The sequence below is a fragment of the Gossypium arboreum genome, chromosome 2 (genome assembly GCF_025698485.1).
Source record: "Gossypium arboreum isolate Shixiya-1 chromosome 2, ASM2569848v2, whole genome shotgun sequence".
In the NCBI taxonomy this organism is placed as follows: Eukaryota; Viridiplantae; Streptophyta; class Magnoliopsida; order Malvales; family Malvaceae; genus Gossypium; species Gossypium arboreum.
Genome location: NC_069071.1, coordinates 70,714,909 through 70,728,988, shown reverse-complemented (window position 1 = coordinate 70,728,988; position 14,080 = coordinate 70,714,909).

Below are 14,080 nucleotides of genomic sequence, written 5' to 3'. Positions count from 1 at the left end.
TTTATTTCATCACATTACATCTTAACTATGCACTTATCATTTCATTACCTACTCTCGCCCATTTCATTTTCATACACATAAGACATAAACATAACATTAACTATAACCACCAGTTAGTTCATTTAAACATAACCCTTTTAGAATCAACTTCATGATAAACCATTTCATAATAAATTACATACTTTGATTCTTACTACATTTTTCATGAACATAATCATCTTTGTATTCGACCATTTATTATTTCAATGCATAACTTTAAAACTATCATAATTTAATTCAACTACTAGCTTAGCACAAACTTTAGCACTATTAACAACACAAGTTAGTGATTAAACTCTCAACTTAGCAATATCATCACAGGGCAAGATAAGATACATAAACATAGCATCACAAAAATCATACTTTTCATAATCATGAAGATTCATACTTTGGTCATCAATGATTCACACCTTTACATAATTTTTTAACTTAGCTTTTCATACACTTACTGTTCTTTCCCTTTTTATGCTCGTTGAACTAATAACTTGACTCAGAAAATGGGTAAGTACACCATACCAAGGGCATCATAGATGCATAATAGGACACCAAATCAAGAGCACGGATGTGTGATCAGGGGCACTGAAGTGTAATCAGAGGCACATAAGTACAATCAGGGGTACCAAAGTACAAACAGGGGCACGTAAGAGCAATCAAAGGTACCAAAGTGCAAACAAGGGCACATAAGTGTAATCAAGGGTACTAGAGTACAAATAGGGGCACGTAAGTGCAATCATTGAATAATTAACTATGGACATTTGATTAAATAATTATATTATAAAAATATAAGTAGAAATTTATTTATGTATTGAAACACTATGAGCTTACCTGACTAAATTGAAGAAATGTCAAAGTTCAGAGGCATTTTGGTAATTTTCTATTCTTCTCGGTTATCCACCTGATCTTGATCTAAATTAATAGTTTTATTCAATCTATTAACTTAGACAGTAAAAAAAATGTATTTTATGCAATTTAGTCATTTTAACATTTTTTACAAAATTACCCGAAAGTTTTACTTTTATTCAATTTAGTCCTTGAGCCCAAAACATGCATATTAACCATTTTTAATGCCAATTTATAATATCCAATTTTCATGGCACCCATATCGGCCCACAATTGCAACCATTTCACATCAAATCCTTAAACTTTTGTTATTTTAATAAATTAGTCCTTAATCGATAAATTTATAAAAGATCACTTAACAAAATCATTTAAATTATCTATCAACATTCCAAATTCATCATCTAACATTAAAAATTATAAGAATCATCAATGGAAACATTCAAAATCTTTAATATTTTCAAAATCGAAGGTACGGACTTGCTGGACCTAGTTGCAACGATCTAAAAAACATAAAAAAAATATAAGAAATAGAATCAAAATGGACTTACATGCATTGAAATTAAGTTGGCTGAACCTTGAAGGTTAACATCCATGGACATTCAGTGAAGGAAAATGCCAAATGAACAAGATGATACTATTTCTTTTATGTTTTGTTTAATTAATTAATTAATTTACTATTTTACCCTTGTAATTTAATTAAAATTTCCCAACTTTTCACCTTTAAACCATCCAATAAGAATAAATAAGGTATATTTACCTTTTAAAACCCTTAATTCATGGTTCTTTAGTCATTTAATACAATTAAGCTAATAGCAATTGACTTTTGAATCCTTTACAATTTAGTCCTTTTCCTTAATTTTCTATCTAAACATTAAAATTTTTCAACAAAACTTTAATACCACATTAATTACACTCCGTAAATATTTATAAAAATATTTATGGCTTGGTTTATTGAAACATGGTCCTAATACCTCATTTTCTAAAACCACTTGACCTCAAGGTCATACCATTGAAACTTAATAAATCGTTTATATAACATAAATTATCATATTACAAACCTTTTAAAAATCATATTTTACTCATAAATATTAAATATAATATTTACAAACTTACTAGTCAGATTTGGTGGCTCCAAAACCACTATTTTTTGCACCACTAAAAAATGGGTTGTTACATGTTGTGTCTCAATTTTAGGTCTCCTAATACCCAGATTAAGCTCATGAAACACTGGCACATCATACTATCTTAGGGCTCTATTCCTATTATCAGTAATAAGGATAGTATTTTGAGTATTATTTGCTCCATTTCCTTGATTTTGGTTTTCAAGGTTCATGTCCTCGGTCCTTTTCTGAACTGCTTGTCTTCTTCTTTGTCGAAAAGTCTTTTCAATTTCAAGATCTATAGGGAGTAAGTCGATAATTCGGTCAATACTCATAAAAATCTAAAACAATCAAAGAAAAATGATTAAATTAAAATTAAATAGAAAAATAAACCAAAATACAAAGTTAACAATTTCACGACTAATGCCTTTTAAATTAGTCCCTAGCAACGGTGCCACAAACTTGGAACGACGAAAATGTGCAAGTATACACAATCACAACAAGTAATAAAGTGAAAAGTAATGTTGAGTTATCATACCCATAGGGCTTGTGCAAGAAAATATTTATGAAATGCAAAATTAAACAATTTGGCGTTGAAAAATTTATTGGTTTGAAGAGGTTTTATAAAAACTATAAATTAACTAAGTAATTTAATTAAGAAAATGTAACACCCCAAACCCGACCTAGAAGTTAGGCACAAATCTGGCATGTCACATTGAAGTGTTTTTCGAAAACCATGTTCTCATTGAAAACCCTTCTTACTGCTCAAAACCTCTGGCCATTTTAAAACTTGTGAAACGTTAATTCCCTTAAAACCTTACTTGCTACGGAAGCTTACTTTTAAACAGTTGCGGAAATGTGATATTTTAAAAAGCAGTTGTTATTTTGGAAAATCGTGCCCTACTTTTAACAAATACTAAGCATACTAAATAAATTTCCCAAATAAAAAGTTAAGAAAATAAAGAGGCCTTAATACAACTTAAATCAAAAACCAAAGTGCTTAACTAAATAAATGAAATAGAAAAACATATGTAGTTGTGTCCTCGTCTCCGAGTCGCTCTGCAACACCGATCCACCTAACGCTGGGGATTACCTGCACAGTCAATAAACGGGGTGAGTTTACGGAAACTCAATGTGTAATCCCCTTACTAGAGTAATCGATCAAGAAATGATGAATTCAAAATCGATCGAGCGGAGCCCATTACAAGATAAAGACAATCCAGTTCAGAGCATACATGGGCCAAAGCCCGTTACAATATCATTTGGGTCACAGCCCATAACAGAATCAATTAGGCCTAGCCAATCTTAGCCTCAGTTGGGCTGAAGCCCATATCGCAATAATATCACAATTATATCATACATGCAATGTTGTACAACCCACCCCAATAACCCAACCGCTACACACCAACTCCATCCCCTGATACACATCATGTAGGGATATAAATATCGACCCACCCATCTGATACAAATCAATGGTAGCCCGGTTGCGGTACTACCTTCATTGCAGCAAGCTGCTAATCAAATATTAAGCTTAATAGCCATCGGTGGATCCACGGTCGTCAAGCAACCATGCGATCCTCATATACTTCCTCAGTTCCATAATTCCCAACCCATGCAATATGTCGTGTATGACATGCTCAATCATCACACGTGTATGCAGAATGGCCATACTTAGTAACAGTCTTTTAAACATATACTAAAATCATATCAGTCATACAACCACAATCAAGTCAATTAAAACATAGTCATACATACATAATCAAATCAATCAAATTCGAAATCTAAGTCAGTCATTTACCCTCAAGGGCAAAACAATCATTTTACACTATAGGGGTATGTCTATCATTTTACACTACAAGGGTATTTCGGTAATTTTACACTACAAGGGTATTTCTATAATTTATCTTTATTACTGGTTAATTACTTACATTGGCCCGTTAAAAAGTCCTCGTTGGCTAAAGTGAACAGATACTATACACCAGGTAGGATTCCAGAGAAGAAGAGGTGAGTCAATAAGACCGCTTAAGTACAAAGCTCTCCCTAGATCCAATCCTAGACATGCATATACCCATTGCCACACCTCAACCTTATAACTCGTCTACGGTCACGATTAATTCATTATTTAAGTTTTATGTCTGCTTGAGTAGTTACCAAAAACTAGGTCCACAACCCCTTTACTAAACACTAACAAATCCACGCTTATTCATTTGGCCCCTTTAGGCCCAATCTCGTTTACATGGCCCATCAGGCCCAATCTCGTTCATATGGCCCATCAGGCCCAACTACTTCCTACCTAACAGTTGACTTACACAAGCGGGCCCACGGGCCCATTCGGCCCATCGATGCCCAGAATAGCCCTAGCATACGAGAATGCTTGTGGCGGCTTTTAGCTTTTGCCGATTTCTAACAAAGAAGGGCATGAAAACACATGTTTATGAGAACACGCCGAAATCCGCGATCACCAACCTCGGCACATCCTACATTGGGTCTTAATCACCTTTTTCTTTTTCCCCAACTCATCCGGTTCGATCTATTTAAAGCCAGCTTCCCACCAATTCCCATGTTAGCTTCCTGATGTGGGATTACCTTCAACCATTAGGGAAATTCCTTATTTTCTTATGATCACCTCAACCACAGAGTTCCAGTCCAACTCCACCTCCTACACAGCTCAAACAGCAAAATAAATACTCTATTGCGCATCCCAAGACTTGAACCTTAGACCTCACAATTACACAACACGCCACCTTGCCACTCCACCACAAGCTCTTTCTGTGTCATATTTTATCCTCAATTAAATATAAGGTCTATAGGCCAAAGTCCAGGTTCCTTTAAAAGAAAAACCAAAATAAATTGCAAGAGCCAAGACTTGAACCCAGGCTCCCTTACAACCTTAATGACCCCACAACCACTAGACCACATGCTTCCTTGTGACATTTATTTACCACAATAATTTAAGTGGCCTTCATCCAAGCACTCAGGGTTTTATTCACTTAAAACCAAAATATTTGCTAAAACCCAAGTTTGAACCCAAGATTTCTCCAACACTTCTCAGGGCCATTAACCACTAAAGAAGGCATTTAATTGTGTCATTTTCTTGCACAATTAAATGCTTATATACAACCTCCTTACGGACCCATACTCAAGGCCCAAAACTTCTAGGCCCAAATTCGGGGCGTTATAGAAAAAGTAAAAGTAAAAGTATTCTGATGCACGATTTTTGAACGATGAGTTTAATCAATATGACATAAATGTCTTAGATCATTTTTTTTATTTAACTCAGAATAATTAAAGATGGGTTCATGTTGTTACGAATAATTTCACAGCAACTCGATAAATTGCTAACTAATGCGCATACTTACCTATTAGAACCTAATAATATCTTGATCATATCTCTATGTAAATTCAATTGATTAACCAAATTTTAATAAACAAGTACAAGACTAAGTGAAGTAACAATATATCTATATATTGAAACAATTTAATCACAATAATCTTGGAATAGCCTGTTTTCAGTGAAATTGGAACAATAGTTTCAGGACCACAAATCTGAAGTAAAAAAATTTATTTTATTATTATTTTATTTCCTAAAGCATGATAGTAATACTGTATAAAAATTTTTTCAAGAAATTTTACCGTTTACATGCTCAATTTGATAAAAAGGACTAAATCGCGTAAAATTCAAAAGTTGAGTTCTTGTAGCTAAAAGTATTAAATAGCTATAGAACCTTAAATTAAGAGTCCTTATATGGTAATTAGACCACTAATGAAGATAATGGAATGTGATGGCTTGGCATTTGTGTAATTAATAATGTTTTTAAAGGTTAATTAAGTAAATTGGTAATTAATGATAAATTAAATAAAACCAAATTAAGATTTCATTTGTTTCATCTTAATTCAATTGAAAATTAGAGAGAAAAGAAGCCATTTTTGAAGCTAGCTTCGGCCATGCTTGTCTTGCTTGATTAGGTATGCATTTTTGCCCCATTTTTAAAGATTTTTATGTTTTCGGGATCGTTGTAGCTTAATCTAATTAGCCCGGGGACTAATTTGTGAAAATGTTAAACTATTATAGTTTTACCATTAATGGATATATGATTTTTGATGTTCGTTGATAGAAAATGGATAGTTGTTGGTAGATAAACAACTTTTGTAAAGAGATTTTTTATGAAATTATCAATTAGAGATTAAATTGGAAAATATAAAATTTTACATGGTGAAATTGTGAAATAAATGAAATATAGGGCTTGTTAGGGACCTAATTGATATTCATCCATAGTGGGCTGTGATGGAATTTCATGAATTTCCATTTTTATGAGCTAGGGACTAAATTGTAAATAAATTAAAAGTATACGAGCAAAATAGTAATTTTTCCAAAATATGATTTTAGGCTAAATTGAATGAAATGTATATTGAATTGAGTTAAATTTATCCGTATAGATCAAGACAGACCTCGTACGGCTTTAGATTGGGGCAAAGATAAAGCCTCAGATTAGTCGCCTCAGTATCTATATTTACTCGTCGATGTAAGTTCGTGTGATTAAATTGTGTTTATATGTTCTATATAGAATTATGTATGAATTATGAATTGAGATATATATACACGGTTGCATATCCAACCAAGTTTGACAATTACCGAGCCTCGTTTCAACCTTAGGAATTCGTAGGATACAAATGACATGTCATTAGGGTTTACATAATCTGAAAGCTGGTCTTGAACATCCTACCAATGGTTGAGGTCAAGCATGTGTTGCGGATACTCCACAGCTCGAGTGAGCAACATTGTGTAGCGATGCTCTGACCCACAGCTCATGTGAGCAGGCCCATTTTCATAGCTCGTGTGAGCATATTAATTCACAGCTCGTGTGAGCATACATGTACTGGATTTGATGGATTACAGTTATATGATTTAGCACACTATGTGTGAGCTATCCTGAGTATCCAACGGTATTCTACATGGTTCAACGGGCAATATTATAAAACGAAATGGTAGGAGTTCAATACGAACTATTACAAGGACACATATGAATTACATGGTATATGAAAAATTGAATTGGATGATACATTTATATGAAACTTAATCAATTGTTGTGCTTGTAACACCCCTAACCCGTACCCGTCGTCAGAACAGGGTTTCGAAGTATTACCAAAACATTTTACAGATAATTCTTATACATTACTATTCATTTATCGATATCATTCAAAATGTCCCTTAATTGGACCCTCGAGATCTAATACGAGCATTAGAATTGAGTTGGGACTTATTTGGAAACTCATAAAATTTTTCACGGCATTTCAAAAGTTTTCCAAGGTGCAGGACTCACACGCCCGTGTGGTTTAGGGACACGCCCATGTGGTCAGGCTGTGTGACTACACACGCTCATTTTCCTAACCTGTGTAACTCTTTGACTTTTAAGGCGTGAAGAAATTTAAGTCAGACGGCCAAGACACACGCATGTGTGCTAGGTCGTGTGACGAATTTTATTTTCGAATTTTAGGTGCAGTTTTCACACGGCCGTGTAACACGCTTGTGTCAAAGACCTTGTCAACCACACGGTTTAGACACACGCCCGTGTCTCTACCTATGTGCCCAATTCTAAGCATTTTGTTTCTCATTTTTAAGATGCAAGGGATACATGGCTGAACCACATGCCCATGGGACAAGCTATGTGTCTACCTGTGTGGACAAAATAAGGCCATTTCCTAGCCTCATTTGTCACCCAAAACTTTCCATTTTCCTGCACCAAAACACTCAAGCATATATCCACTAATCCAACATCATATTCACATAAAATTAGCTATCAATCATGTGGTCTAATCTAAGGCATCAAAATATATGAACTTACTTTTAACATAAACTTATATGCTAACATAATTCCAATAAACTAACACCTAATAAGCAACTTATGTGATTACCAAAATATTACTTCAAAAATAGCGAAACTTAGACCATCGCTAGTCACTCCATTGGCTAGATTACAAAACCACAATTACAAGCCATCATTGGCCAAATAAGCTTATACATGCCATTATACCAAAATGAGATTTCTATTTATACCAAAATGAGATAGTGTATAGTGTGATGATTGCTCCAATGACTTCCAACCTTCACTACCTTTGAGCACTAGAAAATAGGGAAAATTAAACGGAGTAAGCATTTTATGCTTAGTAAGTTCGTATAATGGAAAATAAACTTACCGATCATATTTATTAATACAAGCATACATAAATTTACATTCCATCGATTTTGGGTAAGTTACCTAAACACATACACTTATTCAAACAAGTTAGTCACATAATCTCATATTAATATAAAGTAAACATAGATGAGCTCATCACATTACAAGCTTCCATTAATTTCACCTTTTCACATTACAAGAGTCTTTTCCATCGAACTATTGAAATTTTGATGTATGTCTGGGTAATATATTCATGTGCCAAAAGTACTCATTAGGGTACAAAATAAAATGGCATACTCTTGAGCCACATATTTTACAGCAAGATTACCAGTCAGGCTAAATCCTATCCCTAGCATATGCTCTAGAGAGCTTAATTTGGATTAATCGTCTGGGCTAAATCCAATCTATAACATAAGCTCAAGAGTGCTTACATTAGAACTACCCGTCCGGGCTAAATTCTATTTGCAACACCTACAGTATTATTCTTATTCAAGAATTTTCCTTAATCCATCGAAATTCAACATTCTACCGAAACATGACAATTTGTCCATAATTCACAGCTTAGGACTATTTCATATAATATATATCATCTCACACATATCAACACAATCATACAGTTCAATTCAAGCATATTAACATACATATTTAAGTTACATGAACTTACCTTGAAAATGGTTCATATTTGAATTTCGACTAATCCGAAACCTTTTGCTTTCCTCAATCTAGTTCCATAGTTGGTCTTTCCGGATCTATATGGATAAATTTAACTATTAATCTCTCACATATCATTTACATTTGCATTATATTACACTACCTTTTTCAAAAATTTTGATTTCATCCTTAGGCCCAGAAAATGAAATTCATGAAATTTAACCCTCTTTCCAAGCCTAGCTGAAATTTACATACTACATTTACAGCACATATATTTCAAAAATTTCAAAATTTTCCATAGATTTTACCACTTTTTCATTTTAGTCCCTAAATCAAGTTTTCATAAAATATTGCTCTGTAAAAGTTGTTTACCTATGAATAACTTTTCATTTTCTACCATAAATTTCTAATTGTCAGTATACTTATCCATGACCCAATAACTTTTCAAATAAATCCCCTAAAAAATTTATTAAAAACAAGACTTGATTTCATACCTTATTGAGATTAAAAAGTTCTCTTCCTCTTTCTTAGGGTTTCCATAGAAACATTGGGGAAGATGATATCAAATTAGATTATTTTTTCTTTTTAATTAATTATCATCTAATAATTTTTTGATTTCCAATTTAGTCCTTACCCTTTTCTAATTTTTCCATTGATGAGTCATTAAAATATCTACTAACTACTCTTCAATGGTCTAATTACCATATAAGGACCTTAAGTTTTGAATTCCATAGCCATTTGATACCTATAGCTATTAGAACCCAACTTTTGTATTTTATGCAATTTAGTCCTTTCCCTAATTGAACACACAATCGGTAAAATATTTGCACCAAAATTTTCATTTGACCTTCATATCATGATGCCAACCATAAAATAAAATAAATACATTTTAATTTTGGCTCAGATTTGTGGTCCCGAAACCACTGTTCCGATCTCACTAAAAAAGGGCTATTACAACTCTCCCCCTTAGAAATTTTCGTCCTCAAAAATTCTTACCAAAAAAGAGATTAGGGTATTGCTTCCTTAAAGTATCATCCGGCTCTCAGGTAGCTTCCTCTAATCCATGCCATTTCCAGAGAACTTTTACCAATGCCACCTTTTTATTTATTAGTTCTTTCGTCTCATATGCCAGTATTTTAATCAGTTCGTCATTGTAAGTCATATCAGACTGAATCTCAACTTCTATTAGAGTAATAATGTGTGAAGGATCTAATCGTTATCGTCGTAGTATGGACACATGAAACACATTATGAATTTTATCAAGCTCTGGTGGTAATGCTAACCGAAATGCAACAGGCCCAAATCTTCCAATGATCTCATATGGCCCAATGAACCGTGGAGTCAATTTTCCCTTACGGTCAAATCGAAAAACTTTCTTCCAAGGTGACACTTTCAAGAATACTTTATCACCAACTTGAAATTCTATCTCTTTTCGCTTTAAATCGGCATAAGACTTTTAACGATTTTAAACTGTCTCGAATTATCTTCACCTTATCTTCGGTTTCCCGGATCAAGTCAACTCTTTGTTTCTTTTTCTCACTTAACTCTATCCAATACAAAGGAGTTCTACATTTACGACCATATAGAGCCTCATACAGAGCCATTCTAATACTAGACTAATAACTGTTATTGTAAGAAAATTCAATCAAAGGCAAGTATTTTTCCCAGTTACCTCTAAATTCAAGTATACAACACCGAAGCATGTCTTCTAAAATCTGTATCACATGTTTAGATTGTCCATCTATTTATTGATGGAATGCAATACTAAAGTGTAAACGAGTGTCCAAAGCTTCTTGCAACTTACTCCAAAATCGGGATGTAAATCGAGGATCTTTATTTGAAATAATGGAGACAGGCACTTCATGCAATCTAACAATCTCAGAGACATATAATTCAGCCAATCTATCCAATGAGAAATCCATATGTACTGGAATAAAGTGTGCAGACTTTGTTAAATGATCAACAATTACCCCAATCGCATCTTTCTTTTTCGGGGATAAAGGTAATCCCATTATAAAGTCCATGGTAACTCTTTCCCATTTCCATTCCGGTATTGTAATTGGTTGCAATAATCTCGAGGGTACTTATTGTTTAGCCTTCACTTGTTGACATATCAAACACTTTGATACAAATTTAGAAATATCCCATTTCATTCCCGGCCACCAGTACATCTTTTTCAAGTCACTATGCATCTTATTACTACCAGGATGGATAGACATGTTACCATTATGAGTTTTATTCAAAATCTTCTGTACTAGTTCTGAAATTTTCGATAACATACTCTGCCTCTAAACAATAAACAACCATCAGTCCCAACCTAGAATTTTGAGTCAAGTCAATTCACTTTGTGTCCGTTTTGCTTGCAACTTACTATCATTTTTCTGAGCTAAAGAGATTTGTTGCATAAACATCGGTCTAAATTTTAACTCAACTATGATCGAACCATCATCAGATAAAGAAAACTGGGTGTTCAATGCCCGTATGACAAATAAGGATTTTCAGCTCAAGGCATCCGCCACTACATTAGCCATCCCCGGATGGCAATCTATAACGAGATCATAATCTTTTAGTAATTCCAGCCACCTACATAGTCTCAAATTCAATTCTTTTTGTCTCATTAAATACTTCAGACTTTTGTGATCTGTAAAGATGTGACATTTTTCACCAAAAAGATGATGCCACCATATTTTCAATGCAAAACAATAGCTGCTAATTCAAGATCATGTACCAGATAATTTGTTTCTTGCGGTTTTAGTTGCCTAGATGCATAAGCCACTACTTTACCATATTGCATCAATACACATCCTAAACCATTCAATGAGGCATCGCTGTAGACTACAAATTGCTTGCCCGATTCAGGTTGGGCTAATATAGGGCGCTTCCGTCAATAAAGCTTTCAATCTATCAAAACTCTACGGGCATTTATCTGTCCACTCGAATTTCAGTTCTTTTTGCAACAATCTAGTCATCGGAGAAACTATCATTGAGAGCCCCTTAACAAATCTCTGATAATATCCTACTAGTTCCAGAAATCTTTTGACTTCTGAAACATTCTTCGGTGGATTCCAACTTATAATAGCTAAAATTTTGTTCGGATCCACCCAAATACCCTCTGCAGATGTAACATGTCCAAGGAAACTAACTTCCTGTAGCCAGAATTCACATTTACTGAATTTAGCATACATCTATTTCTAACGCAGAGTTTGAAAAACAATTTTTAAATGCTCAGCATGTTCATTCACATCCCAAGAGTAAATGAAAATATCATCAATAAAAACAACCACGAACCTGTCCAGGTATGGTCTGAAAATTTTATTCATTAAATCCATAAATACCGTCGGGGCATTTGTTAATCCGAATAGCATCGATACAGACTCATAATTCCCATATCTAGTTTTGAAAGTTGTCTTCCGCACATTTGAATTTTTTACTCGTAGCTGATAGTAACCAGATCGTAGATCAATTTTCAAAAATACAGCGGCATCTCTTAATTGATCAAACAAGTCATCTATATGAGGCAACGAGTACTAATTCCGTACTGTGACTTTATTAAGCTATCAGTAATCGATGCATAATCTCAATGATCCATCTTTCATCTTTAAAAACAATACCGGTGCTCCTCATGGTGAAAAGCTGGGTCGGGCAAACCCTTTATCAATCAACTCTTACAATTGTACCTTCAGCTCTTTCAATTCCATAGGAGCCATTCTATTTGGTGTTATAAATATCGGTGTCATCCTTGGTACAAGGTCTATGGAAAATTCCACCTCCCTAGCTAGAGGTAAATCAGGTAGTTCTTCTGGAAATACCTTAAGAACCTCACAAACAATAGGAACTGATTGGATTTTCAACTTTAACACTTTGGTATCCAGTATAATAGCAAGGTAAGCCTCATACCCCCTTTTAATATATCTCTGTGCTGATATTACTGAAATTACATTAGATAACCCATCCAGTTTCCCATATTCAACCTGGAGTAACTCACCATTCTAATACTTCAATACAATGTATTTATGCTTGCAATTTACCGCTGCAACATGTTGGGTTAACTAATCCATTCCCAATATTACATCAAATTCATTCAATGGTAACAAAATCAAATTAGCAGGAAAACAGTAACTCTCTATCATCAATGGGAAATTTTTACAAATTTTATCCACCATAACATGCTGACCCAAGGGGTTTGAAACTCTAACCACAAATTCGGTGAATTCAACAATCATATTTTTAACAGGCACTAATTTTGTGCATATATATGAATGCGTGGAACCAGGATCAAAGAAAGAATAATATCAGTATGAAGTAGAGAGAATATACCAGTGATAACATCTTGTGTCGTAGCATTTTCCCTTGCATGTATTGCATATGTTCTTGCTAGAGCCCGAGCCTCAGATTTAGCTATGGAATCTTTTGCAGCACCACGACTACTTCTGTAACACCCCAAACCCAGCCCAGACGTTATGGCCGAATCTGACGTGTTACATTGAAGTGTTTTAGTGAAAACTGTGTTTTCATTGAAAACCCTTCTTAAAATAAAAGAAACCTTAATTAATTAAAAAGAAACTCCTTAACATCACTTGTTTGAAGCATTTGATTTTATGAAAACATGTTATTTAAAAATTAAGTCGCGAAAGCGTAGAAAAACATATTGTAGTTTAAGAAACCATGTTTAACTTCTTATAATTACATCGCATAAAAATAGTAAACCAAATAATTCAAGCAATAATAACATAATGAAAACGTTATTACAATCTAATCTGAACACACTTAATAAAGAAATAAAAACTTAAATACTAAAAAAAACCAAGTCCGAATTATCTTGCTAGCCAGCCACCCAGAGTCCCTCCAAACATCGAACCTTCTACTAAGCATCACCTGAAAATAAAATAAAAGAGGGGGTGAGTTTTCGCAAACTCAATGTGTACAACACTCGATGAAAAACAAGAATTCAAAGAGAAATCATCAAACATGTAATGCAATCCCATCCAAATTATCCATCCGCTACACACCAGCTCCGTCCCCTGTCACACCATGTGGGGATATAAATATCGACCCACACAACCCACACACCAATGGTAGCCCAGTTGCAGAACTACCTTCATTTACAAATTGGACTTTAAAAGCCGTCGGTGGATACACGATTGTCAGGTAACCATGCGATCCTGATATACTTCCTCTGTTCCATAGTTCCCACCCCATATGCATCCTAAGCAGAACATCATATGTATGCATGTCACATCCATAAAACTTACATTCAACACCTAGGGGTATTTT